The sequence below is a fragment of the Ahaetulla prasina genome, chromosome 1 (genome assembly GCF_028640845.1).
Source record: "Ahaetulla prasina isolate Xishuangbanna chromosome 1, ASM2864084v1, whole genome shotgun sequence".
Lineage (NCBI taxonomy): Eukaryota > Metazoa > Chordata > Lepidosauria > Squamata > Colubridae > Ahaetulla > Ahaetulla prasina.
This window is the reverse complement of record NC_080539.1, coordinates 142,038,036-142,063,256: the sequence shown is the minus strand read 5'-3', so window position 1 is coordinate 142,063,256 and position 25,221 is coordinate 142,038,036. Positions and strand designations below refer to the sequence as shown.

Below are 25,221 nucleotides of genomic sequence, written 5' to 3'. Positions count from 1 at the left end.
TTCAATCATATGAAATTAAAATCTCGATCTGGAAATTTGCCTTGAAATGTTAATAAAACTAGTCCTGCAGTTGCTACTGTAGTTGTGAGGAATCTGCAATTCTCCAGATGTTGAATTAACACTTGCAGAAATTCTACCTAGCATGATTTATGGGAAGAGGTGATGGGAACTGTACCTCAGTAGTAAATGGAGAGCTTAAGTGTTGATTGTGTGGAAGAAGAGGTACTTCGCTTTGAGCTGAGAAAATGTCAGTTATTCAAAAGGATTAATTTAGGCTAAAAAACCTGCATTTTGAGCAAGGCTAAATCAACAGCATGTTTTTTTTAAAAAGGAATTCTGAGCTTCATTTGTGAAATGGCACCTGATTGCAGAAACTTTGTGTAAATAATGTTTATGAGCTTTCTGCTAGCATCTTATTTTAAAGTGATTTTTGAGAGAAGTACAGATTGTAGTAATGAATCTGTAAGTTTTGTTTTTTTTAAAAAAATCACTCACTGCTGTACGCATTCCCGATTAAATTGTTCCATAGCTGTGAATACAAATATACACCAAACATTACTTTAGGAGGAAGAAAGTTATAACGGCTTTAGCAACCATCACAGCATTACAGACAAGACATTTCTACGTTTAAGTTGCGTAGTTAAAAGTGCAAGAAAGAAAGAAAGAAAAAACAGAAAAGAAAAAAAATAATACAAAGTAGATTCCAGGTATTGCCTTTTCTCTAATGAAACTAGCCAAATAGGTCATCTCAGCAAGTTCCATCATCTGCACCAACCATTCCTCTGTTGTAAGTATTGCCAGATCTTTCTATCTTTCTGCATACAATAATCTTGCTGCAGTTACCATATACAGAAATAGAGTTCCACGATGTTCTCTGACAGCTCATCTATCAGTCGTAGGAGCAAGACTCTGGGCTCGATTTATATTAATCTTTAAAATGCTCTGAATGAATCAGAGTCTGCATTTGAATCCAAAATGTTCTACTTTTTTGCATGTCCAGGATGATAGCCCACAAGTTGTAGGGAAAATAGACAGAGAAAGGAGTACTAGGTATGTTTGCCATCTTGAGTTATTTGATAAAACAATAAAAGTGGGATAGGAATGAATGAAAGGTAGGTAGGTAGGTAGATAGACAGACAGACAGACAGACAGATTGAGGAGGTTGGCCTGAGAGAAAATGACTGGTCCAAATTCACCCACTTTGCTTATACTGTATGTTATATATTATATAATAGCAATAGCACTTAGACTTATATACCGCTTCACAGTGCTTTACAGCCCTCTCTAAGCGGTTTACAGAGTCAGCATATTGCCCCCAACAATCTGGGTCCTCATTTTACCCACCTCGGAAGGATGGAAGGCTGAGTCAACTTTGAGCTGGTAATTATAATATAAAGCCACTATTAATGTTCCTCCTTTATAAACAATTATATTTCAAAATCATTCTTACAATGTCCAATACCACAAATTCTTTTATCTGCTTTAAACTTGAACTATTTTCTTCTTAACAAAGTGCACCATGTCATCCCTTGAAGCATTTCTTATTCTCAGAAATCTTATATTTATTCTGTGTATTTTATCCATTTCTGCCTGGGTCCTCCTCATCTCATGAGAAAAAGAATTTAGAAAGCTTTGATAACCCTTTCTTTAAAATCTTCATTAAAAGCCCCTGAAACTGCTCTGAATCTTTGGGAGCCTCAGGCCAGATGGCAGTGCCAGGTTTTAATTGCCACCTCCTTCGGTGTCTTCAGTGCTGTAGTTTTCATGACCAGACACACAGCTTGAATTCTTTTGTTTAGTTTCTGACATATGTTGCACTCTTGGTATTATGTTTCTGTGATTTTCTTTTTGCTGAATTTCTGTCCTGCCGGAACAGTGAAGCCTTCCTTCCTTTTGTACTAAATACCACTGTGCAAGTGGCCTTCGGCATTCCATGAATTTATTGTGCATTCCTAACTGTCTGCCTAGTAGGACCGCTTGCTTGTGCTTCAGCAGGCAGTATCTCTCTATATATAAAAGTGAAAACCACTCATGCCATAATCACGAAATCGCCAGAACTGTAAAACCTACAAACTTGAAATTTGCCACATATGTTCCTCTTAGCTTCTAGGTGCTCACTAAGAAAGGATTTTTTGAAATGACCATCAGAGCATTAGTATTTTCTATATTATGATTAACACACTCTGATGCTAAGGAGTTCTACTCCCCCTGCCCACCTGAAAAGAAATATGTTCCAAATGCAAAACACAAGCACAGGAGAGGAGTTTCATTTTCAGTTTTGCTTTCACAGCAGCAACCAGGGGATAGCATATGGGAGACTTCTGTGGGGCAAGACTGAGGGAGAGAAGGGAATAGGATAGGGGAGGCTTCTGTGGGGAAAGGCTGAGGGAGAAATGGGATTAGGATAGGATAGGCTTCTGTGGGGTAAGGCTGAGGGAGAGAAGGGGAGAGGAGAGGCTGATGGTAACTACTCATTAATTTTCAAACTGTGTCAATTTATCAAGCCCGGTCACATAATTTCGTAGTGAAGCATGGGTAGCCAGCTAGTTCGTTATAATTTTCCTCCAGATTACAATTTCTGTGTGCAATCAAATGGGAGTCTTGGTATTCGGCTGCTAGAAAGGGCTCATCTTCCTTTAAAGAGGGGCATTTCTGTTCTCTTCTATAGTGTTTATGGCTTAGTCTTGCTGGCCCATGTACATTAGATTCCATTTTTTGGCTTGTTTACAGACCAACCCCCAAAAAGCTACTTTCCATAGCATTTGAGGCAATGTTTCCCTGAGTAGCTTAGAACTTCAAGTATATTATATCTGCTTCAAGTAGATATACTTTTACAATTAGATTAGATGGCATCGCTGTTTACTCATTCCTATTCTCAGTTACCTTTCCTTCATATTAACATTTGGTCTGTTGGTAGCTGCAATGTGTCAGTAACAAGTTAGAAAACTTGGATCTTTGCGGCATGAGTTGCTTCAATAAGGTTGGAGAAAGCAAATCAAACAGAGAGAGATGTTCATAATTCTATTGCCCAAGATTTTGTTCATCAGTGTATTTTGGCAATTGGCAATTTACAGGATCTTGGCAACTCTCAATATCTCTTAATAAAAGATGGGACCTTTCTACTGCCAAGTTAAATTCTTTGTGGAATTTAAAGAATAGGCATATTTAAAGTTTAAATCTGCTTCTCCAAAGAAAGGCATTTGTTGTAATAGTGACAGATAAAACAATATGAAAATGCATCTAAGATGTGTCTGGGGTGTTTACTGCAGTTATGAGAACAAGGCTGTTGATAACAAATTAGGATAAACTGTTTTGAATGTGATTTAAATCATTTCATTTCACTTCTATTCATCCCATCTTTCAACCTTTAAATGATATATTTTATAGAATTGCTGGTTTTTACAGTCTACATCCTGGGTTTTTAATATGTTTCCAAGTAACTCTCAGGACCACAATGTTTTTCCCTTGGGGAATTTTAGCAGCACCTCAATCCCAAAATTGCCCCATTGATTTAGCTCAGATGCATCTGAAGAAAAAGTGTTGGAGATCTAATAGACTTGGTGTCAGCTGTCAGTTTATGTTGTTTGAAGGTGACTCCCCCCCCCCAAAGAATCTATAGATAAAAAAAATGGGTTGGCCTGATTGTAATTGCAAGAATCTTGGCTCTACAATCATGCTTTATTTATCAATAGCTGAGCAAAAGTGTGCAAAATACTAAATTATCAGGGCAAATGTACATTCTGTGTAATTTTTTAATAGCGTGGAGACATTCTCATTCAGGAGACATTATCCTGTAAAAGGTTGCATATTAACTCATACATGAACATTTCTCTTAAAATCATATTGTTCAGTTTGTTTTCCGCACCACCACACCTTCCATTCTTCAATCCCTCAAAAGCAATTAGAAGACAATCTCCTTCTATTGCCTTGGAATGTCAAGGATGCTTTGAGCTGCTACAGAACCAGCATTAATTAAAATTACTCCCTCTCACCACCTTGCTAAAGGAAAATAAACATAAGGTGCTTAAACATTGCCTTTACTTCCTGGTATGAGCACTTGCTTGATCATATGCAGAAAAATCTCAATGGTACAGTGGTGGCCAAAATTGTGGAAACTTTTTGGGAAAAGTGTATTTTTGAGGTTAGATGGCTAATACCACTTTTTTTTTTGACTTTCGAGATAATCGTATTCCACTGCTGGAATGGTCTGGGAATAGCCCAGACCTTAACCCAACTGAAAATCTATGGAGACGACTAGAGAAATTTGTTAGTCTGATGTGACCCTGCAATAAAACCCAGTTAATAGAAGCAATCATTCAATCTTGGATTCACATTATAACAGCTGCAGAACTAAAAGACTTGATTTACTCCACGGGAAGACATTGTAAGGCCGTAATTCATGCTAAAGGTTACCCAATTAAGCATTAACTGACTATCTTGATAATTTTTGTCTATCTCGTTTTTTCTATGGTGATAATTTTTGAATATCTCGTTTTTCTACATGTTTCACTTTTCTTCTTTATACTGTAACTGCTTGATTAAAATTCTTGATTAAATTATCTTTCCATTGATATATAATTTTATGGTACTACTACTTAAAAAAAAGAAGAAGTGGTGTTTATTAGCTAGTTTTAGAAAATACACTTTTCCCAAAAGGTTTCCACAATTTTGGCCTCTACTGTATTCCTTGGGGGTGGTGAAAAGGTACTACACCCACCCACCCACCCACTTATTTATTTATTTATTTATTTATTTATTTATTTATTTATTTATTTATTTATTTATTTATTTATTTATTTATTTATTTATTTCCCATCTCATAATGAAACAACTCTATGTGGCTCAGTCTTTCCATCTTTCCCTTTTAAAGACCTAAAGCTCAGCAAGCAAATGGCATATCAAGGCAGGAATTCCAACAAAATCTGCAGTTCGGAATATACAAATTATTTGGCTCAGCTCTCGAACAGTCAATGTTACAGAAACACAGAGACCAATGTTACTGTCAGACTGACATAGAATTTGGATGGAAGTGTCCCCTGTAAAACTCTATAATCCATTTCAGACATATCCAGTTAAAAACTTAGAATATAGAATTAGACAAAGATTTGTGGCTAAACAGACGTGTACTGTAGTGTAAGTTATAAAATATCTAGAATGTCATGTTTTAAGTCATTGGAATACTCAATGCTTGGAAATATTGCAATTAATCAAATGTTCTTGGTTACATTTGGATTGGGTTTTCCAATTCCGAACTTTGGTTAGGTAATGGAATGTGTACCTACAGCAGCAAAAGGGGAAGATTTTGCCAACTCAGAACTTCCCAGAAGGAGACCTGGATCAAGAGACCCTGAAGTCCTGAGCTGGATGGGGGAGAGGGGGAAGAGGTTCAGGGTAGTCACACATGGAATCCCTTCAGATATATATATATATATATATATATATTTTTATAAAAAAGTTTTATTTTTACAATCTTATCAAATAATTCATCCAATGTACAGTTATATACAATTAGTCGGGCCTGCCCAGTCACCACCCCCCTTTTTAACCTTCTTCCCTCTTCTACCTTCTTTTACTTTCCAAACCTTCCTCTCCTTCTCTTATCTACCTCCTCTCCTCCCTCCACCCTACACTCTTCTCCCTCTTCTACCCCTCTTCCTTCCTCTTCTCCTCTTTCCTACCTCCTACTCTCTCTTTTTTCCCTCCCCACCGTTCTAAAATGGCAACTGGTCAGACCCGACCCTACATTAATTATATTTATACATCTTCAATAATCCCTGTACATTAACCATCACTCCATCACTAACCTCAACCCCCCAATTCCCTTCCCCTTTACCCCCCACCCCCCACCCCGACTTCCCAGAACAAAATGCAGGGTATCAAAACTAACAATCATAATCTAAAATAATTCCTAAATTATAATCTCTAGTCTCTCCACGCTTATTCACACTCTCAATTCCCCTCTCCTTCAAAAATATATCTAATACAAATTATTTCCTAAATTTACTCATATGCTATTTGATATTTTTTTATCTGATACTTATTTTGAATATAATCAATCCACATTTTCCATTCTAAAATATATTTTTCTTGTGTATAGTCTTTCAAGTAAGCAGAGATTTTTACCATTTCTGCCAGATTTGATACTTTAAGAGTCCATTCTTCAATTGTAGGTAATTCTTCTTTCTTCCAGTATTGAGCAATCAAAAGTCTTGCGGCTGTTATTAAGTTCAGAATCAATTTAGTCTCTATAGCTGTACAATCCATAATTATTCCTAGTAAAAAGAACTGCGGGGTAAACTTAATCTTCTTTTTCAAAATATTCTGCATGATCCACCATACTTTAATCCAAAATGCTTTAACTTTTTTGCAAGTCCACCATATATGATAATAAGTAGCATCTTCACAATCACATCTCCAGCATTTAGCCTGTACATTAGGATACATACATGACAATTTTTTGGGGTCTAAATGCCATCTATAAAACATCTTATAAAAATTTTCTCTCATATTTTGCGCTTGTGTAAATTTAACATTCCTCACCCAAATTCTTTCCCAAGTTTCCAACATTATTGGTTGCTGAAAATTTTGTGCCCACTTAATCATACAATCCTTAACCAAATCAGTCTCTGAATCTATTTCTACTAATACATTATACAACCTCTTAATATGCTGTTGACCTTGATCTCTCATTTGTTTTAACAAATTATCCTCAATTTGCTTAACACCTATTTTTGATCTAATTTCCATCTAGCTTGTAGTTGTCCATATTGGAACCATGTATAATTTTTCCTTCTTCCCCATCTTTTCTCTAGATTTTAATTGTAACTCCCCTTTTCCATACAAAGAAGTTCTTTATAAGTAACTACCTCCATCTTTTGATATATATTTATATTTTCTATCATGTGTCTCGGTTTGCCCATATTGGAATCTTTCCATCTAATTTGTATTGATATTTCCTCCAAACCCTCAATAATGCATTTCTAATTATATTATTTTTAAATATTTTATCAACTTTCTTATCATATAATAAATAGGCATGCCACCCATATAACAAACCATAACCTTCTATATTCAGAACTCTTTCCTCAGTTAAATTAATCCAATCAGTAATTAATGATAAAACAACTGCTTCATAATACAATTTTAAATTAGGCATTTTAAGACCCCCTTTCCTTATATCCTGCATTACTTTTAATTTTATTCTTGGTTTTTGCCCATCCATACAAATTTACTAATCCTTTTGCCATTCCTGTAATTTAATATCATTCTTAAACACCGGTATCATTTGAAACAAAACAAAAACCTGGGCAAAACATTCATTTTATAGCCGCTATTCTTCCCAGCAAAGATAGTTGTAACTTCTTCCAACTCTCCATTTCTTTCCATACCTTCTGCCACAATACCTCATAATTATTTTTGTATAATTTAACATTTGAAGCTGTAATATATATTCCTAAATATTTAACCTTTTTAACGATTTCAAAACCTGAAGTTCTTTCTAACTCTTCTTTTTGTTGTATATTCATATTTTTAGTTATCATCTTTGTCTTTTGCTGATTCACCTTAAATCCAGATACTTTACCATACTGACCAATTATATCTTTTAAACCAGTTACTGAGTATATTGGTTGAGATACAGTAACAACCAGGTCATCTGCAAAAGCTCTTAATCTATAATCTTGATGTTTAACTCTAATTCCCTTTATTCGATCGGAACCACGTGTTATTCAGAAGAATTTCTAAAGTTAAAATAAAAAGTAATGGGGACAAGGGACATCCCTGTCTCGTCCCTTTCTCAATTTTAAAAGTTTCTGTTAACCCACCATTTACTATTATTTGTGCTGTTTGCTTCTGATATATTGCTTTAATTGCACGAATAAAATAATCCCCAAATTGCATTTTTCTATTACTTTAAACAAAACTGCCAATCCAATCTATCAAAAGCTTTTCAGCATCCAAAAAGGAATGCCGCTGATACTTGGTTGTTTCGTTCCAAATATTCAAGTAAATTTACGATTTGCCTCACATTATATCTCATCTGCCTACCCTTAATAAATCCTGACTGATCATTATGAATTATTTGATTCATCACTGGCATTAATCTATTAGCCAATATCTTGGTAAATATCTTGTAATCAGTATTTAAAAGTGATATAGGCCTATAATTCTCTGCTTTAATACCATCTCGATCTTCCTTCGGTATTAACGAAATAAAGGCTGTCCTCCATGAAGGGGGAACATCTCCTCCCATTTGAATTTTATTAAATAACTCTTTAAGTGGTTCAACCATCTCATTTTGTAAATTTTTATAATAAACAGCTGTTAAACCATCTGTTCCTGGTGCTTTACCGATTTTAAGTTGTTTAATTGCTAAGAAAATTTCCTCTGAAGTAATTAATTGATTCAATTCTTCTCTTTGATTTTCTGTAAGCTCACAAATATTTTGTTGTTGTAAATATCTTTCTATCTCTGTATCATCCACCATATCCCTAGAATATAACTTACTATAATACTCTAAAAATGCTTTTTTAATCAAGTTCTTTTGATAAACTTCCTTACCCCTATATTCTATTTTATCAATCGTTCGTAATTTCTGTTTTTTCCTTATTAAATAGGCAAGCCATCTTCCTGGCTTATTGGCATTATTAAACGTATTATGTTTTACATATTGTAAATTAATTGCTACTTGATCTGCCATCAACATATTAAACTGACCTCTCAATATATTTATTGATTCTTTTATTTTACTATTTCCTGGGCTATTTATCAATAATTGTTCTTTCTTTTAATTTCCTCTTCCAGTTCCTTTTTCTTTTCTGCAATTTATTTTTGTATTTAATATTCATTTGTATAAGATTTCCTCTCATATAAGCCTTACTGAGTCCCAAATCATCTCTATAGATGTCTCTTTTTTCATATTCATAATAAAAAATTCTTTCATTTGTTTTTTACATTCATTTACATTTTGTTCATATTTAAACAAATTCTCATTCAACCTCCATGATCTCCTAGCCTCCTTTTCCCGATCAAATTCAATCCAAACTGGACTATGATCAGATAAAGTTCTTGAACAAATCTTCGTCTTCTTCACTCTAGAATACAAGTCATTAGTAATCAAAATAAAATCAATCCTCGAAAATGATTGGTGCCTATCAGAAAAGAAGGTAAAATCCCTCTCTTCTGTATTATGTTCTCTCCAAATATCTCTTAATTCCAAGTCCTCCATCATTTCAAAAAAAGCCTTTGGTAATTTCGCCTGGCTTGATATCTTCCTTAAGCTTTTTTTGTCTTTTTGAGTATCCAACACACCATTCCAATCACCCATTAATATATATGATTTATAATCCCAAAATACTATTCTTTTATGTAAAAACTTGAAAAAATTTTCTTGTTGTTGATTCGGAGCATAAACTCCTATTAATAATGTCTTCTTTCCCTCCAACAAGAGTTCAATAGCAATGTATCTTCCTTGCTTATCCTCCTCAATTAATTTTGCTGATATATCCTTCTTTATATATATAACTAAACCATTTTTTTTTTCTCCAAAGAGGAGGCAACAAAATGTACTCCCAGTTTTGAATTTATCAAATATTTCTGGTCTAAAGATCTAATATGTGTTTCTTGTAAACAAGTAATGTCATTTTTAAATTGTTTCAAATAATGAAATACTTTCCTTCTCTTCTGCGGTGAATTCAAACCATTAACATTCCAAGATAATAGTTTAATTGCCATTATCGGCCAAAGGAAACTTTTGGAACACTAGCCGCAAATCACATTTTGCTTTAGGCCTTGCTCCTCCCACTGTTTCCGTTGTAGTAGTTGCCAGTTGTTGTTGTGCCTTCATCTCTTGTTCCTTGCGTTTAGCAGCAGCTCTTGTCAGCCTTTGTTCTTTTGAATCTGGACCCGTCATAGGTATTTCCAACACTTGTAATAAATCTTCTTCCATCGCAATCTGTTCTTGAACCTGCTTCACTTCTCTTTCCTTCACTTCAGTCTCCTTTCTTCTAGCATCCAGTGGAGAAAGACTTCCAACTTTTAATGCCTCAACATAAAATTCTCTCGCTTTTCCAACTGTATTGAGACGATGTACTTTCCCTGCATAATATACTATTATACCAGTTGGAATATCCCATCTATATTCAATCTGACGTTTTTTAAGTTCATTCACCAGGAAGGCAAATTCCTTTCTAGCCCTTAACATTTTTGGTGGAATTTCCTTTAATATTAAAATATCCTGACCAGCAATCTGAATCTTCTCCCCCTTATATGAGGCTTGCAAAATCTGATTTCTCACTGTTCTATTTGTAAAATAAATAACAACATCCCTTGGCAACTTTTTTTGCCTTGCTATCCAAGAATTCACACGATATATTTTATCAATTTGATAAGCCACATCTGCTGGACGAGCTGCTAATATCTCAGCAAATACTTCAGAAAAATTTCCTTAAATCCTCTTCTTTATTCTCTTTCAGACCACGAATTCTTAGAGCAAATTCCATATTTCTGTATTGTATCAAAACTATTTCATCATCTGTTTTTCCTTTTTACTTTGAAATTCAGCCATTTTATTATCTAATTTTGAATTATGTTGCTTAATTTCTTCAACCTCCTCTTCCAATAAAATCACATTATTTGCCAAACTTTGTACTGCAATTACAAATCCTTCCTTAACTTCTTTATTTCCCACTTGAATTTCTGATATCTGCTCTTTCATTTCCAACATCTCCTCAGTTATTACTTTAAATTTTTCTTGCATAAAGTCTTTTAAATTCTCTTGTACCGCCTCTAAGTTCAATGTTCTAGTCTCCACTGTATGAGCTGGAGGCACCAGCTGAGGAGATTCCAGAGCCCTTTGTTACAGTAGACTTTAATTGTTTGGCTGCCATCTTCTATAAAATTATTTATTTATTTCCAACTTAATATTCAGTTTAAATCTTCTTAACCTCTGAGAAACACAGTCCTTTAAAGCTTTTTTAAAGCAATATTTAAAAAGAAAATCTCTCCTAGATTCTAGGCAGCAAAGAGTTAAAGAGTTGAAGTAGCAAATAACATGCAATTTACCAAGATCAGACGGCAAGCGGTGAAAGTATCACTTTCGCTTTCCACTCGTTAACTTGTTAACAATTCGCCTCCATTTTCTTGCTGTTTTCAAACTTGTTACAAAGTATCGGGGAATCGGCTTGGCTACTTACATAAAGTTCTCCCACTTTCGTTCTGTCCGGTATAATCCTTTATTGTCCAAAATAAATCTCGGCGTTTGGTCGTGGTGATTGGTTCCGCCCAAGCAGAAGAATCCTCGGATCTGGAGCTCTTCGGGTTGCTGGAGGGAACTTAACCCTTCAAACCCCTTTTTTCTCAGGGGCTTTAGGGAAATTCAACCTCTGCCCTCAGCTCACCCCCTCCTCTTCTCCCGAAGAGAGGGTTTTTCGAACCGCTGGACAGCAAATTTAAGCTGTCCTAGCGATTCCACAAAATCCAGAGGTTGGTGATCGTAAAGATCACCGCCATCACCTACGGTGCCAAACCGGAAGTCTCAATCCCTTCAGATATATTTAGTGACTTAGAACGTTATATAGCTTTAGTTTGGCAAGATTCTGTCTATTAAATGTAAACAAAGACATTATTGGACTTAATTGGATCTCAGTGTGTCATCTCTGGCCTTGAGCCTGACAGCTCTATGGTTTTCCTTGACTAGAAAAATAATATGAGAGAAGAGGTGCTTAGAATAGAGGTGTCCAGCTCTCATACTATTTGTGATTTTGGGTGATTGGTTTCAGATATTTTTTCCTTATAATCGCACTATAAATCTTAACGTGGTACCCAGATGTCTCTGGAGAGTCTCAATCATCCATGTCACGGTTGTCCCAGAGGTGCTTTTCCAAGAGGCAACTGGACTTTCTGGTTTTTCTTTGAAGACATTTTGCTTCTCCTCCAAGAAGCTTCTTCAGCTCCGATGATGATACCCCACTTTCTGAAATAAGTTAAAGTATCCTCACTGTTTTGATTATGCTTGAGAAATGATTTCTGCTATTTTCCCCTTCCTTTCCTCCTCCACTCTTTCCTCTTCCCTCTCTTTAGGATGTCCTTATTTCTGAACCCAACACACATGATTCTGGTCCTGTTGACACCCCATCAAAAAGTGGCCTAATAAACCACGTCAAAACAGTAAGTAATGGATAATAAAACTAAGATGAATGTTTGAAGAGACAGTATCACCAATGTAGAAGAGACACAATCACTGCAAACTTCTCGTTTTGCCCCAAATATGAAAGCTATAAGGACTTTTTCAACCTCAACTATTTATTTATTTATTTATTTATTTTATTTGTCACAATAATATATATAAGCATCACACAAAAAGATTATATAGTATATAAACATATATATGAGGAAATATTAGGAGGTATAAGCATATATATATATGAAGAAAAAAGAAAAACAATAGGACAGGAACGGTAGGCACATTTGTGCTCTTATGCACGGCCCTTATGGTCTTCTTAGCAATGGGGTGAGGTCAATAGTAGAAAGTTTTTGGTTAAAGCTTTTGGGATTATGGGAAGAGATAGATGATAAAGAAGCATAGCTTGAAGATCTAGATGCTGATTATTTCTAATTTTCACAATTCATTTGTTCAAAATATTCCAGTGTAGCTGCAAATTCATCAGATCCTGCTGCACAATTTTAAAAAAAATGTATAGCTAGTTGTTCTCATAGTAGAATATAGAGAATGAAAGGTTCTGGAACCAGACGGAAACCAATATGAACTGCATTTGATCTGCTTCTATTAGGACATCTATAGATTTTTGAAATTAATCATTTCTGCACATTCCTAATTTGCATCACCTTATAAATTTACCACATATTCATATATTAATAATTAAAAGATTGGCATCTTTTTTTAGGCGGAGTTGTTCCCATGACCGTGAAAAAGACTGTGATTCATCCAGTCCTCATAAAAGCCAGTTGAGGTAGTCCTTGATTTATGAATGGTTGCTTAGTGACCATTTGAAGTTAAGACAGACCTCCGAAAAGCTACTTACAACATAGACACAAAGTTATGGCCACTGTAGCATCCCTGAGGTTGCTCGCCTTACAATCAACCACAAAGATATTGCAGCACCTCACCGCCAATTTCCCTCTCCATCCCTCTCGGGGTGGGTAAAGATAAGCACTGGTGGAATGATTTCACTTGTTGACCACTATGTTTATCAATTGAGCTGCTGGTCCCAATTAAGTTGTTAACTGAAGACTACCTCTATTGTTATAATATATAATGACTGAACCGCGGTGGCACAGTGGTTAGAGTGCAGTACTGGAGGCTACTTCTGCTGAACACCAGCTGCCAGCAGTTTGGCAGATCAAATCTCACCAGACTCAAAGTTGACTCAGCCTTCCATCCTTCTGAGGCGGGTAAAATGAAGACCCAGATTATTGGGGGCAATATGATGACTCTGTCAACCACTTAGAGAGGGCTGTAAAGCACTGTGAAGCGGTATATAAGTCTAAGTGCTATTGTTATATGATATACACCAGATGCAGCATTTGTAGTTACTAAAAATTCTAAATTACAAGCATTGTTATATGCAACATCTTGAAAGGATGTCATTCTACAATGCATAGTTTGATAACACACTATAAATAAACGATAGATTTAGTATGCTTAAACTTTGCAGAAGAGAATCTACAGAACTTTGGGAAGAGATAAGGACAGCAGAAAAAAAATGACTCCCAGACTAGATCCAACCAGCTGCCAAAAACAGCTATCATGATAGCCAGATAAAGATAGTGGATAAATAACTTGAGCCATAAAACGGATGTACAATCGCTAAATGCAGGCACTCAATGTCAAACAAGAAAGAGGACAAAGAAAGATCTCGCAATAAAAAAGTCAACAAATGGAAGATAATAAGAAGGAAAATTATAGATAATTTGAAGAAGACCAAGAAAATCACAGAAAATTTTACAGTTCCGACAGGAATAGAAATGACCATACATTTTCAGAGGTAGAAGAAATACTTTAACTCAGTGGTTCCCAACCTTTTCTTGTTTGAGGCACAACCTTTTCTTGTTTGAGGCACCCTTGGAAAGCCTTTCAAAAGTTCCCGGCACCCTTATAAGGAAATAGATATTTAAAATCTCTGTAGCTCAAAAGTTCCCGGCACCCTCAAAAGATCTCACGGCACCCCTTAGTGCCGCGGCACACTGGTTGGGAACCACTGCTTTAACTAAATAGGATGTATGACAAATAACTGTCAACTGTCAAACATGCAATCATCAAGGATAAATGAATACCCACTGAGCAGTTTAATGCCTTCTTCTCTTGCAGTTTCAAGGGGCTGGTCTATGTCAAGAAATATGGAAGAAAACTAGAACTCAGAGAGATTAGAAACAATCTATACTGAAGACGGAGAGGCGTGAGAATGGCAAATTAGGAAACTCTGGTGCTAATTATTCACAAAAGCAGGATTTTGTTTAAAATCTTATAAAGAATAGAAACAATCACAGAGAGAAAAAGGCCAAATGAATAGACAAGTTTCAGAAAAAGCAGAGGGATATGAAACCAGACAAGAAATATAAGAAGGATGATAAGAGAGTAAGACAAAATGATTGTAATCAATAAAGGGAAGAAGCTAAGTTTATAACTTACAGTAAGTGTTCCTGGTTTGGCGATCATGCCAGAAGTGAATTAAGGTTAATGATGATTGACTTAATGATTATCCTGCAGAACCTTTACAATAACAGAGACACTAAAAACTAAAATTGGAGAAAATTGGTTCAGAATAAATAGGGCACTCAGACAAGATGGGTGCTGTCCCCACTATGTTTATCTAAAAAGACGCTCAGATTTATGCTATCAAAAGCCTCTGTGAAGTCAAGATGACCCAGCAGAGTCAAACTTTCTTAGTTGAGCTCTAAAGATCATCCGTCAGGCCAACCGAGGGATTTTCATTTTTGTAGCCTTCCTGTACACAATTAAATAGTTCAAGATAATTACTTCCTTTAGGACTGTCTGAAGTTAAGAAACCACCACTTTTTCTATCAATTTACCCAACCACACTAGGTGAGAGAGTGGCTTAGAATTGGGATCCCAGGTAGACTTTTTAAGAAGCGGTTTAATACTGTACAGTAATTGCCTCATGGGTGGTGTTCTGTTTAATGATACATTTATGTTTTGTTTAGGGTGTCTGCAATTCAGGGGTGAAATCCAGCAGGTTCTGACAGGTTCTGGAGAACCGGTAGCAGAAATTTTGAGCAGTTCGGAGAACTGGCAAATACCACCTCTGGCTGGCCCCAGAGTGGGGTGGGAATGGAGATTTTGCAATATCCTTCCCCCAGGAGTGGGGAGGGAATGGGGATTTTGCAGTATCCTTCCCCTGCCATGCCCACCAAGCCACGCCCACCAAGCCACACCCACATAACCGTTAATAAAAAAAACAACACTGCTGCAATTACCTCCCAGCCAGAAGCCACAAACCAAACTGGACAAGTGGTGGAATGTCCATTCCACCTCCATTCACCTTGCCCACATCCTTAGAAGTCACAAAAACTTAAGTTGATCCAGTCTAACTATTCAAGACTGGCTTCATAATGATGGGTTCTTCAACAGGCTGGACTGAATATGAAAGATTTTATTGAAAAAATTACAAGCCTCTTAAAGGTCTGTAAGAGAGTGAGGCAGGGATATAAGTGACTTCCCTTATAACCCCACTCATCAATTTGCAGATGCAATATGAAAAATAATATTTGCGGTTCCTACTGCCACAGCACAAAACTTCAAACAGGCTTTGTGTTGTGCCTTCTTAGTTTGAATCTGTAAGGAGCCAAAATACAAAAAACGTGTGATATGCAAATGACACCGCTTTTTCACCCGTAAATAAAGAAGCTTTAGAAGATCTCACGATGCAAGATGGAATATAAAGATCTTGGCTTATGCTAAATATTAAAAAGTCAAATCAATCAGCATACCTAGGGAACTTTCAGATGATAATGAAGAAATGAAACATAAAGATGATAATGTACTGAAGAAATAAAGAATATGAACTAGAAAGGAAAGCAATGACAAACCAAGACAAGATCATGCAAAATAAAAATATTGTTTTTGCAATACCAAAAATAACAATAGTGAAAGTAATAGTCTTTCCAGCAATAAAATATGGTTGCAAAAACCTCTTAAAAGCTAAAGAAAGAGTGGCATGGACCAGAAGAGAAAAACAGGTGAAGATCGGGAAACAGAAATGGACCTAATTTGGACATGTGATGGGCTAAAATCAGTGGTGGGATTCAACCAGTTCGCACCACATCGGGAGAACCGGTTGTTAACTTTCTGAGCAGTTTGGCAAACTGGTTGTTGGAAGAAATCATTAGGGCAGACAACCGGTTGTTAAATTACTTGAATCCCACCACTGGCTAAAATGGTGCTTGGCAAGGTTGAGGGAGGTAGAAGAAAGGGAACACTATCGATAAAATGAAAGGACAGTATCAAAGAGATTTCCAGATTCTTCTTAAAACAAATATAGGTTATTGTTAGAGGCAGGTTGATATGGTGAACTTTTGTTGATGCAGTCATTTGGATGATACTATCTTTCCAGTCCAAAGCATTTTCTGGTTGATCATTTCACTCATAGGTATGGTAATCACTTATTTTCCTAATCCAGGGGTGTCCAAACTTGGCAACTTTAAGACTTGTGGACTGGCTGAGGAATTCTGGGAGTTGAAGTCCACAAGTCTTAAAGTTGCCAAGTTTGGACATCCCTGTCCTAATCGATCAGTTGATGGTATAGTCCAGGGGTCTGCAAAGCTGGCTGAGGAGCTCCGGGAGTTGAAGTCCACAAGTCTTAAAAGAGCCAAGTTTGCAGACCCCTGGTATAGTCCATGCTTCAGTTTGCTAATAGAACAGAATTTTATTGGCCAAGTGTGATTGGACACACAAGGAATTTGTCTTGGTGCATATGCTCTCAGTGTACATAAAAGAAAAGATACGTTCATCAAGGTACAACATTTACAACACAATTGATGGTCAATATATCAATATAAATCATAAGGATTGCCAGCAACAAGTTATAGTCATACAGTCATAAGTGGAAAGAGATTGGTGATGGGAACTATGAAACGATTAATAGTAGTGCAGATTCAGTAAATAGTCTGACAGTGTTGAGGGAATTATTTGTTTAGCAGAGTGATGGCCTTCGGGAAAAAACTGTTCTTGTGTCTAGTTGTTCTGGTGTGCAGTGCTCTATAGCGTCGTTTTGAGGGTAGGAGTTGAAACAGTTTATGTCCAGGATGCGAGGGATCTGCAAATATTTTCACGGCCCTCTTCTTGATTCGTGCAGTATACAGGTCCTCAATGGAAGGCAGGTTGGTAGCAATTATTTTTTCTGCAGTTCTAATTATCCTCTGAAGTCTGTGTTTTTCTTGTTGGGTTGCAGAACCGAACCAGACAGTTATAGAGGTGCAAATGACAGACTCAATAATTCCTAATGTACTCCATATTTTAGTTTTTACACTACCATCGGCACAGATGTTTTCTATATAATCAATTCATCCATTGTCTAAGAACATGGAGTTAAAAACAGATTTATTTGGGGAAGTCTGTTCATTTGCACTTTTATGCTGACATTCATATGATATAGCATTGTTTCCCGGAATTAGATTTAGCAAGATGGTGTGGATGTTGGAATGCTTGCCTTGCCATGCCAACCAATCAGCATTTGCCTTCATTGTTTCAGCATTGGCCAATCAGAGACCACCTTTGGCATTCATCTGCAAATACTGGTTTTCATTGCATCAGAACATGTGCTGATCATGAACTAATAAAAATCCACGGTAGTCCCATCTGCATACAATATAGTTAAATGATTAGCTAGAAATTCTCTTTCCATTCTACTCAGTCCATGTAGTTGTCTGGTACAAAATCTAATGCATGTTAAATGAAAGTTAGCTAGCCAGATATTTGGAAGATGTTTAATTTCAAGGCAAGGCAGAAAATCAAAGATTAGGACTCAAGGTGACATGAATGAATCAGTCCAATGGCTATTTTTGCTGGGAATGTCTTGTTGTGTTTGTCCTCCTTTGACCAGTTAGAAAAAGGAAACAACAGTCTACGCATTGCTAGATAACTAGAACATTATAGGACCCTGTTATTCCAAGATTTGTTGCAATCCTCTCTCCTTAATTTTATCTCTGGAACATATTAACCCTGATTGAAAGATATACAATTTAAATACTTTGTAAGGCTTTGCCCAGAATTTGTTTTGTTTTGTGAGGAATGTGGTTAATTTTGTATTCCTGTTGAAGTGATGAGGTTGTTTTTGTGTGTAAAGCCCAGCACAGCTTAGTGCGATGATCCTGCAGCTTAAATCTTGCCCCCAAATAATCTTCACTATGCAGTAGTTCTGTCAAAAAAAATTGGTAGCTGTCAGTGGGAGAACTACAGGTTGAAAATTACAACAATCCATTTCTCTATATCAGTCAATACTATTGTCTTTTGAGAAATAGCATGTTGTAAAACCTGACTTATTTGCTTTCAAATGCCAACACCTGTATATCTGGTGGCTTTCATTCACATATCCAGTGTTTTGAGAACGTGGAATTATGTTTATTTGCACACATACAGATTGTCCTCGACTTACATCAGTTCCCTTAGTTACTGTTCGAAGTCTTACAGCCATTTTTCACCCTTCTGATCACTGTAGTATCCCCATGGTCAGATGATCAAAATTTGGATGCTGAGCAACTGGTCCGTATTTATGACGGTTGTAGGGTCCCGGGGTCATATGATCACCTTTTGCGACCTTCTGAGAAGCAGTGTCAATGGGGATGCCAGATTCACTTTAATAACCATGTTACTAACTTAACAATGGCAGTGATTCACTTAAGAACCGTGGTCAGAAAGGTCGAAAAATGGGGCAAAATTCACTGAAAACTGTCTCACTTAGCAACAGAAATTTTGGACTCAATTGCGGGTGTAAGTTGAGGACTACCTGTACTTATTACATTATTTATCTGCTGCTTTTCATTCAGAAACTCAAAGTCGGCCGCAGAACATTGCCTCCCTCAAGACCTCTGTGAGGTATATTTGAGCGTTTAGAAAAGAAAAGGTCGCCCTGCTCAGAAGAGAGATTTGTGATGTGTCATTAGCTTTCCTTTCTGGATTTTCATACTCAATGTGTATTTTCCTTTCTCTGCCTTCTGATGGCATCCTAGATACCTCGAATCATCTTAACGCATCCTTCCACTTCAGATGAAGATATTGACCAGATCACCCAAGACCTCGATGACTCTGGGCTAGAGGAAATGAAGAACACAGATGGCCATATTTATTCAGACTGTTTAAATCACACTTTTTATCCTTCTTAATAAAATATTATTTTTAGAAAAAACAAAAAAGATTTTTGCTATTTCTCTGGGATGGTGACCTTAATTTGCAAATGGCTCCCTCTTCCTTAGCTCTTCTCTGTAGTGCACTGCCCTATTCCTGTCTATTGGTCTGGGCCCATATTTGGGCTGGGATATGGAAAGCTGAATTCATCAACTGGAAGCATATTATATTTGAGAAAATTGAGACCATTTGAAAGTTCGCTTCAAGTAAATTTTAATTAGAACAGTGTCATCGTTTATACAGACACTAATTTTTTAATTGCTTGGTTTTCACAAATTAATTGGGGGGGAAAAGGCAAGGTTGTTTTGTAGGGTTTAAAAAAAAACCCATATTTTTCTATACATGAAACTGCACTCTCCATTTCAGCTACGTATAAAATGCTAAATTTAACAATCAGCAGGTGCGTTTCTAGCAGGGAAACCCTACTGAGCTCTGCCTCATATTACTTGAATCTTCTTTTCTTTGAGGAGAAATCAAGGCAGTTCCTATCATGCCAATCAATTTACCCCATGCCAGGAGTTCTGCATGAACAGATTCCCTGACTTTTTTCAAAAATCTCAAAGACCTTACAGATAATCCTCAATTATGACCGTAATGGAACCTGGAATTTCTGTCATAAGTTATGACAGACGTAAATTGAGACACCCATCTGATTGAACCAATTTTATGATATTTTTGAGAAAGTTGTTAAGCAAACACTACAATTGTCCAGGGAGCCAATATATTCCTCTGGGTATTTTCCCCCAGAAATTAGCTGAAAAAGCCAGTTTCCCGGGGGGGGGGGAGGGGTTGCCATAAATCCTCACATGATCGTAGAATGTTGCAGTAGACCAAGTCAGTTGCCAAGTACCCAAAATGTTTTATGGTTGTGGAGTAGGGAGTGCCACCATCAGAATTCTGGAACTGGTTATAAGAACTTTTTTGGAGGTCTGACATAACTTTGAACAGTTGCTAAGCAACCGGTCATTAAGCAACAACTATCTGTACTGGGGGGATTAGCTGTACCATTTATAGTCTATAGTGCAGCAGAACCTCCTTCTTCTATGGTGTTATGATTCATGCAATGCTTTTCCACTGGTAGGAGAGGGAGTAAGGCCAGAGAAATCAGCCAATCTTTCTGCTTACAACATGCAAAATTAGAACAGTGCCATTTGATAATGAGACACAATACAGACAGGATAAAGCTTGGCAGTTGGGGAAGCCAGTTTTGTGGTGGCATAGCTTTCTGGTGGCTCCAAGATGGGAGGTAGCACTTTAACTTAGTTGTGTGGAAAGGCCCAAGCATTTCCAGGGAACACAGAGGCTGAACAGGAAAGAGCATCTTGACATCAAATATGGGATTGGTAAAACATTCCCATTTTGCTTTGCTGTCTCTCCCTGATTCTACATCGATAGTTGCATTGATTGTTGACACAAACTGGTTGAATCTTGTCCATCCTGCCCTTGAAACAATGAAGACCATACCTTTTCAATTGTTCTTGCAAAGAAAAGTCAGCCCAGGCATGCAGAGCAAAGCTTTGTTCCTCCAAGATCCTTCTCTCTTGGGAAATCACAACTACAATTTTCCTACTATTTTACCTTTAGCCACAAGGTGGTAACCAACCCTTGCAGAATTCCTATGCAGGCGCACTCAGCCATTGGAACCAACCAACTAAAAGCAAAGCTTAGCCACTCTCCATATTTCAAGCTGATCTATCATCTATCTATCTATCTATCTATCTATCTATCTATCTATCTATCTATCTATCTATCTATCTATCTCTATCTATCTATCTATCTATCTATCTATCTATCTATCTATCTATCTATCATCTATGTTATCTAGAGTATATCTGTATCTATCTGTCTGTTGGTCTATCTGTCTATCTATCTATCTATCTATCTATCTATCTATCTATCTATCTATCTATCTATCTATCTATCTATCATCTATCTATCTATCTATCTATCTATCTATCTATCTATCTATCCATCCATCCATCCATCCATCCATCCATCCATCCATCTACTCATCTATCCACCCATCTATGTCTGTCTGTCTATCTGTCTGTCTCTCTCTATATATATTTGTATCTATCATCTATGTTATCTATCTATCTATCTATCTATCTATCTATCTATCTATCTATCTATCTATCTATCTATCTATCTATCTATCTATCCATCTATCCACCCATCTGTCTCTCTGTCTCTCTTTCTATATATATATATCTGTATCTATCATCTATGTTATCTACAGTCTCTCTCTCTCTCTCTCTCTCTCACACACACACACACACACATCTATCATCTCTCTCTCACACACACTTTCTGTCTCTCTCTCTTCTATCTATCTATCTATCTATCTATCTATCTATCTATCTATCTATCTATCTATCTATCTACCTATCATATGGCAAAAATATTAAAAATCACATCACAATTACAAGGAGCAAATATAAGACTATTTACTCTGTTTACAAATTCAAAGGTTGACTATTTATTTGATCAATACATGATGGAGTTTCCCTGATATGCATTTACGAGCACAATACAAGTGGTCCTTAACATACAATAGTTCATTTAGTGACCTTTCAAAGTTACAACAGCACGGAAAAAAGTGACGTATGACCATTTTTCACACTTACAACCTTTATAGCATCCTCATAATCATGTGATAAAAATTTAGATGCTTGGCAACTGGTTGATATGTATGAACTTTGCTGTGTCCCAAGGTCATTTGATCCCCTTTTGCATCCCTTCTGATAAGCAAAACCAATGGGGAAACCAGATTCAATTAAGATTTGGGTTACTAACTTAACAACTGCAGTGATTCACTTAACAACCCTGGGAAGAAAGGATGTAAAATGGGGCAAAACTCACTTAACAACTGTCTCACTTAACAACAGAAATTTGGGCTCATTTGTGGTCATAGGACTACCTATATGTCTGACTGTCTGCTTTGGAGCATCGCAGCTATATTCCAAAGAAGGGAGCTTTCCCCATTTACGGACAAGGCTAGCACACCTGCCATGCTGAGTCCTAACCTTATTGATCAGGTCTTACAGATAGATGGAATCCTTTTGGTTCAGCTATGAAGAAGGGAATGTTGTAACACTCTGGAGGATCCATAGAAAATCATTCTTGCATCCAGGCCTGAAGCAGATTGAAATTGTTATTCAGCAAGTTTCTGGCTGTCCTAATAGGTAGATGTCTGGAGTAAAGTCTGTTCTTTATCATACCAGTGATATCTGCATTGATTGGCAGGTGAATATTGATCTTCCCTACAAAACGACCCTTCTGGTAAGTAGCATTCAGAACAGCTGGGCAACTCTTCCTCCCAGGCTGGCTGTGGATGGTCTTTTCTTTCGTGATGCCCTGCAGCCTGCTTTGAGATTCTCTCTACCGCCCCGCCATCCCCTTGTCCTGCTGTTCTCAGACAGTATTGTCCAAAGAGTGACGGGAACAGTTGCTGCTGCAGGAATGTAGAATGTGCTCTTTCACAAGCTTAACTCCCTCTTCGCTTCAGATTTTGTATCAGTTGAAAGGTAGGAACGCCTGAGGATAACTAGAGCCTTTCGTTTCCATTGAAATCCATCTACGGGCAGAGTGTAATTTCAGCCAAAGGATCACCAGGCTCTCCTCAGGAACATATTTGAATGATCCTGAGCATGTTCAGAATGTACTTCCCTCAGTATTCACCAACCACAGCCAGCCTCAGTACTTCTAGAATTATGAAATGATGGTTCTTACTAGTTAATAATTCCAGCCTTTCTGATCTTTGGTACTTTAGTTTTTAGATGGTTCAGATCAGAGGTGAAATCCAGCAGGTTCTGACAGATTCTTTTGTGAGGTCATGCAACCTCTTGAGACCCAGGAAGCTTATCTCGTGTAAGAAGTAGGTCACAATTTGCAGGACTTGTTGAAGTTTTGTATGTAGGGCTGTCTTTATTCTGAACAGGTTAGCAGAGGATACATACATTACAAATGTCTGGGCTAGCTGAGATCAGCAGCTACCATCCATTTAGGAACCAGGCAGGGATTAAAGTTCACTAAAGTTGAGATGGAGCATGTTTTCTACATTCTCTGAAAGTGGTGCCTTGAGGAAATTATAAAGCATTTGTCACAACTGCAGAGAGGAAGACCCAGATCAAAAGGAAGTTTGAGGAACTGGCACCGGGAAGCACTACAAACTGTGAAAATAACCTTGCAGATTTAGGAAATTGCCAGGAACAGACACTCACGATTCATAGGCTTTCTGGATTTTGCTGGAACGTCTGGCCGAGTGGAAATGTTGTTGTGGATGGAAGAATCAAGGGCCAGTTTCACATGGAAGAAAATAGACATTATGATTTATACTGTAGCTCTTCTGCCATTATTGTAATCAAATTAGAATATGAATTAGAGTGTGTGTACATACTCGCCTGAATCTGAATATGAAGTGGCATACCTTAATCAATTATTACAGATTAGCGGAGTTGGAAGGGACCTTGTAGGTCATCTAATCCAACCCCCCTCTCAAGCAGGAGACTCTATACCATCTCTGACAAATGGTAGTCCAATCTCTTCTTGAAAGTCTCAAGCGATGAAGCTCCCATTTCCAAAGGCAGGCTGTTCCATTAGTTGATTGCTCTCACTGTCAGAAAGTTCCTCCTTATTTCTAGGTTGAATCTCTCCTTGATCAGTTTCCATCCATTATGGAAATGGATTTCCAAGAAAGAAGCATTTTCCAAGTAAAGATTCTTTAAATCTGCATCCAGTTAGTATTGTACTTACGAATCCTGAGAAGATTCACTTGGAGTTAGATAAATTGGTTTATAGGGAAGCTACATGCTAGCTGGTTAAATCAAGGTGCAAAATCTAATCATGTATTCTCTCAAAGAGAGGAAAGCTGAATTTCTGCTTCTTTCCAATTTCTTTCCACCTTTCCCCAATGGGCTTGGATGATAATTCCACCCAGAATGGTAAGTGGCCAGAGATAATGGGAAATTCCACTTGTAAACATCTGAAGAGCCCACTTGGAAAAAAATGGAAGCTCTCCTGACACTACAGTGAATCCAGTTATGGCAGAAGCTTTTTTATATACTCATCTATGTCATATATTTACATAGCAGTCTATAAAACAAGAATGACATAAAAATATGTCACATACTATGAAGATAAAAGCAGCAGCAAATACAGAGAATTCCCCAAAAACTAAAATAATGAGTAAAATTAAGCATCTGTCAATAGAACGGTTTTCTAAAAAGGAGGTGCCGGTAAATGCCGAATAAGAATAGATGATGGAGTTGATCACTTGTACCGCTGTATTTCGCAGATACTGAAGAGTTTCGTTTTTCTGATTACGTATAATAGGCACACTCATGGTAAACAAAGCTATCATATAGTCCCACAAACACTCAAGAGCATCCTCTTCTCCACCAAAAGTAAGAGCATTTAGGGAAAACGATACATACGCAGCCATCATGCTATTTTCTTCCAGAGTGTGGCAATGCACTGCACATGGCTCCTTGATATTGGGATGTGGGAAACACTATTTATTAATCGAATTTATATAGCCACCCATTTCACAAGATGTGACTTTGGGCAACATGCAATAGTCATGTGGAATACAGAATACAGTTATACATGTATTCTTTTTAATAGTCATTAAAAAGAATACATGTATAAAAACAGACATCAAAAATGGGTATTTGGCTGCCGTTTAAGATAGTTTCTAGATTAGAGACCCTACTTTGCATGGAATAGTGTGAGAGCATGTTTAGAGTGACTCTGGGCTTTGGTTGCTTTTAGGACATTCTGGCCGAAGTGTACTCGAAGTGACTGTTAATATTAAGATAACAGATTAATAGAGTTGGAAGGGA

The 25,221-nt window shown here is 37.0% G+C and overlaps 1 long non-coding RNA gene across 1 annotated transcript in view; it reads left to right on the top strand.

Annotated features, from left to right (window-relative positions):
* The window catches only part of LOC131195262 (uncharacterized), a 31,910-nt gene extending 12,621 nt beyond the window's left edge, over window positions 1-19,289 (top strand). Inside the window, exons 3-4 of the long non-coding RNA XR_009154391.1 lie at window positions 12,079-12,165; window positions 14,327-19,289. This is a non-coding gene — a long non-coding RNA (uncharacterized LOC131195262). The remainder of the gene's footprint in view (window positions 1-12,078; window positions 12,166-14,326) is intronic.
* Window positions 19,290-25,221: the final 5,932 nt, after the last annotated feature.